Raw genomic sequence first — 11,470 nt, forward strand, 5'->3', positions numbered from 1 at the left:
TTGCTGACTATAGCCCTGAGCAACCAGTCTGGCTTTGTTTCTTACAACTTCTCCTTTTTCGCTTAGCTTGTTTCTGAAGACCCACTTGGTTCCAATGATGTTGAATCCTTTTGGTCTTGGAACAAGATCCCACACGTCATTCCTTGTAAACTGATTGAGTTCTTCTTGCATGGCAATTATCCAGTCAGCATCCTCCAGAGCTTGATCAACAGAAGTTGGCTCGATAAGAGATACTAGACTAAATTGACATTCTGCATTGTTCTTAAGGAATGATCTGGTTCTGATAGGACCTTCTTTCTTCCCAAGGATAACATCTTCTGAGTGAGCAGAGGTGAGTCTAGAAGATCTTCTGATAGTTGGCTCTTCAGAAATTCCGAGATTTTCTAATGAAGCAGCAACTTGATCTTCTGACACTTTGCTTCTGGGTTCTTCAGCTTTTGAGTTCTTCAGCAAATTATGTTACACAATTGAAATTATGGAGCTACCACCAAGAAAAAGACTAGCACAACGGAACACCGGCGGAGCCCCGAACCGAAGGGCACCATACTGCAAAGATCACCAAGCAAACGCCTCAGACTAATACAAACGACAAATTTGAACCGAAAAACTTCACTTGCAATAAAAATAGAAAAAATGAATTTAGCATGATAAATGGAAATATATCTATTGTCATGAATGTAAGGTGGGGGATTGTAAAACCATATTTATTTCAATAACCGGTCATTGTCTAGGCAACTCAACCCGTAATTGCAATTTTTCATATAATACAAATTAATGTATCTATGCATAATTTCGCATTTCAATATATATATATATAGGTCATTATCTATGCATATATTCAGGTCATTATCTATGCATAAATTTTGTATTCAAATTTCAAGCAAATATCAAAATTCATAGGAATAATATAGAGTAGGAACCATCTCAGGAATAATATAAGGATGATCATCAGCCATCTGCAAAGAAAGCAGCAGATACGCCATTTAATTACCACATCGCGCCGTAACATTGAAAGATCAAAGATGAATGCAGAAATAAAAAATGCTTTAAAGAAGTTCGAGGAAATCAGAACATAGATCTTTAGTATAGCACCTGAAGAAACCTTTCCTATCTTGTACTTGAATGTATCGGGCCTTGGCCACCGTAACCATGTGGAATTAACACAACAAGCCCGGCCTGACGGAGCCACTTAGACGACCATCATCATCAGAGAAACATTTTACCACATAAAATGCATCTCAAATTCGCCCTACATGCATATAAGAAGTTGGAATAAACATAACGCATATACATGTACACACACAACGAAAATTAAAAGATATGACAGAAATATTAAGATGCAAAATTTAACCTTGTGGTGCTTGGGACCGTTCGGAGTAAGATCGACAATGTTTGATACAGAACCGGACATAGGAAGTATGCTAACCATTTTACGATGATTTTCCTTGGATATATTGTATATAACATCTACCACATCATGCAAATCATATGTTTGATAAATGTAATACAAAATTGCATCTGAAAATGAAATGTAAACATTGGTTAATTCATGTTATGCCTGGCCAACATCGACTCTATCATATGAGATGGGTGAGTTTTGAACAACAAAAGGTTCTCATACTTACGGCAAGCAATGTGTATAGTAGTTCACTTGAGATTGCAGCATAACATGCTTTCCACCAGAAGCATCCGGATCAATACAACAGTAGTAAGGCCACTATATGTGATATTTTCACGAATACTAGCAATATTGATCACAAAGCATAGGATGTTTTAGTTATTACTTACTACATGTAATTTTGAGTATAAAGATCGTCGCGCAATTTTGAAGTTTGTTCAACAGCATGCGATGGGTGTTTCAGCTTTAGATGTTTGTACACAAATTCAGCAGCATGAAAAAGCTTTGTGCAGTCCTTTCAGCAGCAACATCCAATTTATTCAAAACCAACATTAAAAAAACAAAGAACAATAATAATAAAGACATAAATCTAACATTTGAAACCAATATCATATTTCATTACAGAAAGAAATAATTACTCCAATCAAGCATATCCGAAAAACACTAATTACTAAAGCAATTTTTTAAGGTAAAAAATAAACAAGGTTATGTTTGGTTTCAGAAAATACACTTTCAGAAAATATGTTCCCAAATCAAAACTTTGAACCGGTTTCACTGACAACATTATAAAAATAAACAAATTATAGAATCCAAAGGAGAGATACCTCATGACAAGGAGACCCAATTTTATTGCCATCGAAGTGTTCACTACCGTCATCATCATATTCGCCGTAGAAATCGTGAAGGGGCCTCCATGTGGTTGGCAGCATACTTCGAAAATTTTGGATCCCAAAATCGATCGTTGAAGGGAAAAGAGAACGAATATAGATACACTTCATTTGCCCTGATCGATATTTACCCAAAATTCGATCACTTTTCACTTTTCCCTTCAAATTCCAATTGATACACTTTATTTGGGTACCGGTACACATTCAAAACAACAGGTACCTAAGAATTTGCCTTAATTTTAATGAATTTCGAACTTTTTAGACCTTTCAAAAAGATTATTTCAAAAAACAATTATTTCACTATTTTATAATTCGAACACTTTCAAAATATATTTAGAATTCTACATAAAATCTTTCTTTTTCTCCTATTTTTTTCTTCAAATGGATAATTATATTTATCGGATCTAATCTAAAATATCTATTTGTATTGGTAAAGGACCTAATAGGCGCTTTTTAATGAGATCGACTACTTGTTTATCAAATGTGTCGTCCCTTTGTTAAATGTGTCGTCCATTTCTGAAATAACTCACCTGACGTGGGAGACTGAAGAAGTAATGTGTATACGATATGTTGTGATGTAGAACGACTCATGAGAAAGTTAACTATGATTCCTTGAATATCTGGAGCTTAATAGTCCATTTCTCCTTCTTCTCAAAAGTTATTACTATTTTCAAGGGGGGTAGAATCTAGACCTAATTTGGATATAAACACCTCAACGCTTAAGTTGAGAGAAACAATCTTATTTTGATACAAAATAACACATATACAGAGCTTTTAACCCCCTATGTGAGCTAGCTCTTAACCTCACAACATACCTTAAAACATCTTATAACCCTTAATCATTAGGGGTTGTCACGTAGGGCCCGATAAAAATTATTTGGGCCACCACAACAACATCATGTCGGATTATTGTCCTCGCGTTCAACCTCTCTGACCATCATGGTGAACAAAAAGACAATAATTGCGACCAACAAAAAATCTGAAGGTAAAGAAGGCAACAAAGATGTGTGATGTTATGTACAATCTATGTCACCATAACCAAGCTCTGGAGGATGTGTCCTTCATATCCAACAACGCTAATAGGTATAGACCCTGCAGATGAGGATGAGGTGTTAAACCCTAGACCTTTTTCATACGAGCTATGGAATTGGCCTATTTTGGAGAACTTTAAAATGCCTTCATTAGCTAAGTTCGATGGATGCATCGAATGGTATCAGCATGTCGCCTCAACCAACACCCAGATGGCTATCATTAGATCCCATGACTCCTATCTGCCACCAACTAGCAGGACTTGGGGAAAACTGGTCCATCAGTTTACAACAAGCATGAATAGAAAGATAGTCGACATCATTCTCTTCAAGATTCATCAGGGTCCCTCTAAATCCCTAAAGGAATACCTCGGTCGCTTCAATGAGACGATGATCAAGGTAATTCACCCAGATCAATAAATGTTTATAGGAGCATTTCATAATGGACTTAGGGCAAGACACTTCAACGAATCCCTTGCACATAGGCCAGCGGCGTCCTTGGTCGAAGTTATGACACAGCCGGAATGTTACATCAAAGGCGAAGAAAGAAATGTTGAAAATAAATCCTGAGATATGAAAGAGTTCACTTCCAATACCGATGGCTCTCAGTAATCATGAAGGAATCAGTATACATCATGATTCAGAGACAAGACAATGAAGTGAAATGGAAGAGCCACTTTGAGCTTCACACCTCTAAACATTTTCTTGTAACGTATAACATAAGAAGTCATCCACATGCATAACATCCCTCAATAGTCATCTCCAAGGTAGATTTTATCGGGCCTGAACCTAGTAGTCAGTGTAAGTACTACAAAGTCAAGGTACACCATACTAAATATTGATATCAACTCAAGAAAGAGATAAAGCACTTGATCCATGAGGAACACCTAAAGAAGTATGCCAACAGGGACTCCATCTCAGTGTCAAAAGAATCTAATTTTAAGGGGCGAGATTCCTCAGGGACTCTTGCATCCAAAAAAGGGAAATAACCAAGCATTGGCAATGGTAGATTTGTGTGTCATACTCTCAATACCATCGTAGGAGGATTTTTCGGGGGTAGAAAAACCAATTCCACCTCCAGAAGATATGCTCGCTAAATCCTAACCAAATAAGGCTCTCTTGCCAGCTCTAATTTGGGCGAGTCGAAAGCTCTAGAAGCTTAGATAGCATTTTTTTTAAAGATTCTACATGCATCTTGTAACACCCCATAATTTCCATTATTTAATTTAATTGGAATTTAAATTATTTATTTGGATTAATTGGCATTTTTAGTGAATTATTGAAGAAATTATGAAACTATAGTAATTGGGCCAGTGTGGTGATTAGTAACGGGGAGGTGTTATTGAGTGGGCCTTTTACTAAGTTAATTGTTATTTTCATAAAATAAAGGAAAATTGGAAAAGAGAAGAGAATAGAAAGCAAAGAGGAAAAAGGAAGAGAAATCAAGAGAACGTGAAAGAGCAGAGAAAGAGGAAGAGGGAGCATTCAAGAATCTTTGGCTGAGGTAAGGGGTGACTGATCCTTTTAGCCTATATTATCAATTTAGGAATGATATGATTGATTATGTATGTTGTTTATCTCAATTGAATGTATGTTAGGTTTTGGGAGTTTTTGAATTATAGAGTGTAAATTGGAGGAATTGATGAAATTGATTGATTATAGAACATACTTGATGTTAGGTAACCCCAATACATGTTAGAAAGGTAGTAGAATGTGTGAATTGGTGATGTTTTGGTGTTATAATTATGTTGGTACAAATTGGATTGAGTTGGAGATGAGAAGGTGTTGTCAAAATGTTGATTTTCTGCTACTGGGTACGTTGTAACCGGGTAACAGCGGGGCTGTAACCGATTACAACGTTGAAAAATAGTTGAACTAGGGATTTTTGGGTGCTGTAACCGGTTACCCTCTATGTTATAACCGATTACAGGCTGAAATTTAAAATAGTGAATAATTGACGTGAATGCGTAACGAGGTACGCTCTATGCTGTAACCGGTTACACCTGACACTCTTTAAAAAACATTTTAAAAATCCATATCTTTCAAACCGCATATCCGTTTTAAGCGCTGTTTTCAGCGTTGTAAAGATAATTAAATATTTTATATAATAAAATGGTGTGACGGCAGTGACTCGATTTTATTTTGAAATCCCAATTTTTTTAATTATTATGATGAGTTGTACATTGAGTGCATGATTGATAAATGTAATAGATGTGGTGATGTTGTGATAACATGACTGTGATATTGATGTTACAATCGGTGTGAATATGTATGATGTGATTATTGAATGGTGTTGAACATGAACATGCTAAATTCGGTGTTGCTATCGGTGATTTATGTTGGAATGAATTTGTTCATCGTAATCGGTGTTGATGGTGAGTATGTTATATGTTATGCATGCATTCATAATCATTTGGTGGCTGTATCCCAGTGTTGTTTGGATCAGTGGAGGCTAATTCCCATTGTATGGAATTAGTGCTTGGCAGGGCCGTATCCCGGTGTTGGTTGGATCGGTTAGATGGGTTAATCCATGATGATTGGTACCACATGCAAAGAGTTGTTGCATTTGTATATGTGTTGTTATAATATGATTGAAAGATTTCCAGTGTTATTTCTTAGTGATAAGTTTGATTGCAATTTCGTAACTCTTGGTGAATAATTCTGAAATCTAAATATGTTGCGGTTGGGTGAATAATCTGCTTATGATGTTTTGTCGTTATGAACTTATAATATAGTTTAATTGTGATATGTCTCACCCTTACTGTTGATTATTTTCAGATTGAGGAGTAACAACGTTTGTGCTCGGTGAGGATAGCTTGTAGGCTAGTCCATTTAGTTTTCGGTCGCGTCAGTGTCATGCTCTGGTCTTGTAACACTGGGGAACGCTTGTTTTAGAGTTAATTGATAAACTCTTATTTTATTAGTTTTGGATTATGTTTAATTGGTTTGGGAACTGGTGATTTGGTATTGATAACTGATGGTTTATGTTATTCAGACTTTAAAATTATTTTTCTGCTGTGTTAAACATGGGTTACTGAATAATGTGATTACGTTCCTTGAAAAGGCATGACAGATGATTTGATATTTTATTTCTTTTGGAGTTGTAACATCCTTGCACGTGTTTTTACTCTGAATTTATTTAATATTCCGAGGGGATTTAGAAGGGTGTTACACATCTACCCACATGACGATGATTCCATGGTCATCGCCATAAGATGTGATGATTGGGATATAAATAGGGTCTCGTTTGATCAATGATGCTCTGACGAAATCCTCTAATGTGATGCTTTTGTGAGGCTTTACTTTGACTTAGATGACCTCAAGCCCTTCCAAGGATCATTGGTGAGATTCTCAGGCAAAAAAGTGCAAGTGAAGGTTATATAGCATTGAAGACTACATTTGGAGTAGAAGTAAATGCCAAGCAGATTAAGGTAAGGTATTTTGTCATTGATATGACTTCCCCGTATAACATGATTATAAGGTGATCTTCCTTTAACCATCTAGGATCTGTTGTATCTACATTTTATTTGTGCATTAACTACCTGCTCCCAGATGGGCGAGTAAAGGTTTGTAAGAACAAGATTGGTTCTGCATCTGGCCTTGATTTTTTTATGATAAGTTTACATATTATCTTAAAGAACAATCATGTACTCTAATGGTTTCTTTCTAGTATGTAGCTTTTGCTAAACAGGTTTTGACTTTGGTAAGAAGGCGTGTGACGTCATCAAATTATGAATTCAATACTCTTGAAGAATACATATGGTGTGTTACAAAGGAAGTCAAGATTATGACTGTTACTTCTGCAACGGTTCTAAGGAATGTTGGCACAAGAGCTTTTGATCGTGACTTTAACAAGGAAGCTTTGGAGGCCTTCTAAAGCTTTACTTTTTGTTGTTCTAAGTTCAAAAGATGCTGAAGACATAGTTCTGCTGAACAGGTTCTGGAGATCTGAAGACTTTACTTTTGTTGTCTCAAGTTCTGAAGATGCTGAAGATAAGTTTCTGCTGAACAAGTTCTAAAGATCTGAAGACATTACTTCTGAAGCCCAAGTACTGAAGATTCTAAAGATGAGGTTATGGTGAACAGGTTCTGAAGACTCAAAGACTTAGGTTAAATAAGACTCGATTTTTTATCCTTCTACAACATGCTTCTATCAGCATACAATCAGAAGCCTACAAAGACATAGAAGACGAAGATCAAGAATGGCTTGTGTGTGATAGTGAGCATAAAAGTACAAATGTAAAATGTGACCTCTACTCTTATAGGGTGGCGTAAGGGCAATTATATTTGTACTTGTTATCTACCATTCCCACCATGACCGTTGGGGACTTTACACCTGGATTTGTATTTCTTATTCTACCCTTCAATTGATTTATCCTTCTCTATAAAGGTAGCCTTGGAAAGAATTTGAAATTAACTAATCAGTTCTACAAAACTACACCAAAGCGCTGCACAAACTCTTTTGAGATATTCTTTGTATAGTTTTGTATTTTAGAAAGGAGCTTCTATTCATATCTTGCTTTCAACACTTTTGTGTTGTTGTACTTAAAATTCATGTAATCTGCTTATTATAAGCATCTTTGTATACATTGTAACGCCCGTTTAATTTATCTGATTATTTAATTTGATGTTTGTGAATTATTTGATGAAATGGTGGTTTGTTTGTGAATTATTGACATTTTTGCTATTTTATTATATAGTTGAATAATAATAATAATAGACTAATTGAGTAAATAGATAGTTGGGCCTATTTTGTGTTAGTATTAGAATTAGTGGGGTTATGTTGGTTAGGGTTGTTAAAAAAAACTATGAACTGAACCGTACCGCCGAACCGAACCGTACTGAAGTTAAAATAACCAAACCGTTATGTTTGGTTAGTAAACCGAACCATGTTGTACAAAAGTTTTAGAACCGAACCGAAACTGTAACCGAACTGTACCGAAACTATAAGCGAACCAAACCGAAACTAAAAATGAAAAATACAAAAAACAAGTTTTAATTTTTTTTAAAAAATAAAATAAATTTAATGGTTCAGTTCTTTAATAAACGGTTCGGTTTGAGAAAAATTAACTTCTAGTGGTTCCGTACGGTTCGGAATTTTGAAACGGTATACCAAACTAATGATTATGGTTTGGTTCTAAGTAAATTGAAACGGTTTGGTTCAGTTCGAGTACATATTTATTATGGTTTGGTTTGGATTTCTCAGTAAACCATACCATGAACAACCCTAGTGTTTGTTAAGCCTAATAGTGAAATAGAAGTTAGTGAAGGGTTTAATAAAAATAAGAGGAAAAGAGAGAATTGGGAGAAATAGAGAAGTTTGGGAATTGGAGAGAACGTGAAAGAGGAGAAGAGGCACAAGAGGCTAGGGTAAGATTCCATTGAAAGAGTAGAGCACCTTCAATCCAAAGGTAAGGGTGGGGTTCTAATTATTTAAAATTGGGTATGATGATTTGTACTCCCTCCGGCCTTATTTATAAGCAAAGATTATTTTTTAGGTTCATTGAATAATGAATGTATTTGGTCTTTTATGTAGACTAGATATATTCATTATTCAATGAATCTAAAAAGAGAATCTTTGCTTATAAATCAGGTCGGAGTAGTATGTAGGAATGAGTTTGGGTTTGTATTGATAGCTTAGGCTTTGATGAGGAATCCATGAAATTGATGAAATTGGAATATGTTAATGATGATTCTTGTTAATATATGTTGTATAGGTATTGTAGAACTTATATTGCATGATAGTTTGTATCGTTGTTGTGTTTCGTGGAATTTTGCATTTTGACCGTAAAATTGGTGTCGAATTTGACATCGTAGAATTGTGTTTTTAAGGTCCCAATAGATGTTATATGAGTAGGGATTTATGAATATATGATTATTTTGAAAAACCGAGCAGGCTCCGCTTAGAGAGATCTGTCATGAAAAGTTTTATTTTTACAAAACTGAATTGGGTCTTGGACAATAGTGATTTATCAAGAATTTAGGTGAATTTTCCAGAATTTACTGGAGTAGTTTGAATGGTTTTTGAGTCAATTTTCAATGAAAACCATTTACTTGAATTTGCTATGCTTTTGTGTTGGAATTGATGTTTGCTTGAGAAAGATGTTTGTGAAGGAGAATTGCGTTAAAATACACAGCGGAAATTAAAATTTTCCTTTAGTGATCCTTACGAATGGGAATAATCAGTGATAGAAACGGTCACCTCTTGTGGCGATTGAAACCTTTGATACTGAATCGAAGGAGTGATCACAAGCGTTGACGAACAACGCCTCTACTCAGTCCACACAGACATATCCCTTCAGTCTTAGTGCTAGATGATACGAATGAAGGCTTTGAGTGAGAGAAAAGAAAATACACATAGGATTTATCAGACCGAATTTTCGTCAAGTCAAATGCGTCAGCACAAGGGTTATATTTATAGTACCACTTGGGTGGACTATAAGCTAAAGGCCCAATTAAGCCTATGTGCATCATACCTTATGATGCATCGTATATCACTTAAGCGCGTGGTACCTTACCACATTCTGAATTCACTTAAGTGCACTGTATCTTACGTTGTTCCTTACTTTCTCTATCTCTCATCAACCTGTCCTAATTAGTGTTGATCAAGTGAGTTCAAATACAAGACGATGGTGAATTGTGATGTTCGGATTTCCATAAAATTGATTTATAAAAATGATTTGATTTAAAATTATTTCTGTCAGAAGAGATAAATAGACAAAAGAAGAATAATAAGCAACAAAAAGATAAATAACAAAAATAAAAGAGATCAAGGGATAGAGAGAGATCATACTAGAGAACTATCCTAACTCGACTTAAATCATTTGGCCTACTCTAGTCCTCAAGAGTTTGCCCTTTGAGGTTTTCACTAAAAGAATCATGAGTTGTTGTGTAGGATCAACCAAAAAAACTTTACAAACATCTTGAGCTTTTGCACATAATATACCCATAAATATTTTACAAATAACCAGAGTTTTTACGCAAACTTATCTCAATAACCTTAACTAGAGATTTTACAAAGGCTCAACTCAATAACCTTCACTCAAGTATTTATAGGTCTGACTTGCAACCTTTAAATCTATTACAAAGAGATGACAAGAGAAAAACACTCTTAAATAAGTACTTACAACACTACTCTGAAATGAAATTTGTCATTCTCTTGGCACTAAGGAAACTTTAGTGAATAAGAATTATATAAAAGAATGAGAGAAAGAATGATAAAATAAAATTTCTATTCATAAAACAAATTTATTTTGAAATGAGGAGAAACATCCTTTATATAGGAATAAATTTGGCATTAAAAAAAATTATGGGCCTTTCAATAATTTAATCGATTAAACACTACTCCATCCGTAACAACTTATAAGCAAAATTCAATATTTCATACTTAAGAATATTCAAAATTTTGTCTTTTTTAAAATACATTTTAATATTTTATTGGAAGATGTAAAATCAATTTCAATTGGTTGTTCTTTATGGGAAAACAATAAGAGAGAAAACAAATTAAATACAATTGACATTTAAGTTTACCTTAGAAAAATACACTTTTATAATAAAATGCTTAAATGAAATAAAGTTCATGTTTTTTGCTTATAATTTGTAACAAGAAAATGTGTGTTTTTGTTTATAAATCACCACGGATGGAGTATGTGTTCATCAATTAGCTTAGATAAAAAGGAAACGTTTAATGTTAATGTCACTTAATCGATTAAAAGCCTTCTTAATTGATGAGTTCCACTTTGTTTTTTTTTTGGGGTTACAAGTTCCACTTTGTTTTAATAGATTAGAATCAAGGCTTGCTAGATTAACCAATGTATTTTGTCTTCCTTATGGATCAGTCAAGCTTCTTAGTCTTTTAATCACTTGTTGGTATTGATTCTAAAAATATTTATAAAAATAATGAGAGTTTTGAAATTATTTGTGTGTGCGCTTTGTCTTAGTACCTTTAGACTCAGTCTTGTTTATTGTACAATAAATTGATCAAAACTAGATATAACTCTAAGTGCAAGACCATGTGAGCTATCACACTTTCACATCTTCAATATCACAACTTCAAGATCACCACTTCATATCTTCAAGTCCCTTTGCTTGATTGACCTTTGTTTAACACTTTCAATTGGAACTTGAAACATTTGTGTGATGATACTTGAGACATC

This window comes from Vicia villosa, linkage group LG3, assembly GCF_029867415.1.
Source record: "Vicia villosa cultivar HV-30 ecotype Madison, WI linkage group LG3, Vvil1.0, whole genome shotgun sequence".
NCBI classification, from domain to species: Eukaryota; Viridiplantae; Streptophyta; class Magnoliopsida; order Fabales; family Fabaceae; genus Vicia; species Vicia villosa.